Source organism: Prionailurus viverrinus, chromosome B2, assembly GCF_022837055.1.
Source record: "Prionailurus viverrinus isolate Anna chromosome B2, UM_Priviv_1.0, whole genome shotgun sequence".
NCBI lineage: Eukaryota > Metazoa > Chordata > Mammalia > Carnivora > Felidae > Prionailurus > Prionailurus viverrinus.
This window is the reverse complement of record NC_062565.1, coordinates 57,270,413-57,272,095: the sequence shown is the minus strand read 5'-3', so window position 1 is coordinate 57,272,095 and position 1,683 is coordinate 57,270,413.

Below are 1,683 nucleotides of genomic sequence, written 5' to 3'. Positions count from 1 at the left end.
ATTATAGGCTGTAAAACATTTCAAGACTAAATAGAATTCAGAGGGCCTTCCATTTTCTCAGATGATTAAATGTAGGATGTTAGAGAAGCTGTTGTTTATGCTGAAACCTTCCAACCAGGAGAGACAAAGTTTGCTGAGATAGGTTGGTCAGGGAGAAGCTTAAGAACCCTGCATGTTTAGCTGGCTGACCAGATGGATTCCATCCCAATCTGTGTGTTCTCATTTGAAAATCTATCAGAGAGTCACCTCTTTGAGAACAAGTACCATATTTTATTCTTGTTTATAATTTCTGTACCATGATGCTTTGTATGGCCTAGGCACTCAGGAAATAATTACTGAATTAAAGAATGAAAACTGGTATTGTTGTGAGGTATGTTGGAAAAGGTTTAAAATTTTGAGTTGAGTTTCAGCTTGGTTATTTACTAGCTGCATGATATAAGTAAATTATTTAACTTTGCAGGCTCTTAGTTTAGGCATCTGTAAAAATAAGTTATAATGCTATCAAATTTACAGTTTATTGCAAGGATTAAAGTGTGATTAAAAAAATTCCTGTCCTCAGTTTGTGTCCATTTATTCAACATACAGTTAATGATGCTTGCTCTGTTTCAGTTCTATGATCTTGGGATACATCAATCAACAGAACAGACAAAAGCTCCCATTATAGAACTTGTATTCTAGTGCAGAGAGAGAAACAATAACAAAGCCAGTAAGTCAGTTGCACAGGATGTTGGAGAGTGCCACTGAAAGAAGAAAAGAACAGAGGGGAGGGGATTGGAGCCCGGTGGTGTTGGTGCAGGAGCAACATAGGCGTTGGATAAGGGTAGTGAGCGAGGGCCTCGCCGTGAGGGTGAGATGTAAGCAAAGATTGATACGAGGTGAGGGAGCTAGCAAAATAGATACCTGAGGAAGAGGACTCCGGGGTTGGCCAATATCCTCAAGCAGGAGCCAGCATGGGGGTTCTCTGGTGAGGTTGTAGTCATGAGAGCAAGAGAGGAGAGGAGCAGCAGATAAAGTCAGAGAAGGGGGGCTGTTGGCAGCAGAATGTTCGGGGCCTTGTAGGCTCCTGAAGATACTTCACCTTTTCTCTGGGTCAGACTGGGTGCCATTGTGGAGTCTGAGCAAAGATGACATGGTCTGGCATCCATTGTATTCAGTTAGTGCCCTGAGCACAGTGGACAACGAATGCGCATCTGATGATGCTTATGAATTGAGATTTATATTTTTAAATGATTATTTATGATTTTCTTTAATCAGAATAAAATTTTGGTTGCATCTGTAGCATGCGGAAGTGATTAACAAAATAAAACAAAAATACAAGGATATTTCTGTCAGCTTATTGCCAGTCTTCTAGGTTGACTAAATATTATTAATGAAATGTTCGATCTGTGTTTTCCAAAGAGTTCTTTCTTAGAAAGTCAACAAATTCTGGCTTTTATAAAAGTCAGTATAAAATTTCGCCTCATATTAAGTACCTTGGAAACTTATGGGAAATTTTTGGAGAATTTAAAGCACTTTATATTTCTTAAAAATAATACTCTTTTTCTATGAGGAGGCATTTTCCTGACCTATATCTGGTGGAAATGACAGGACAGACTTTCATTCTCTAGTCACAGAAGTGAGCTCACGGTGCTTATTGTATCGTTTGGGGTTCCACTGCACTGCTTTCTCCTTTAGCTCAAACCA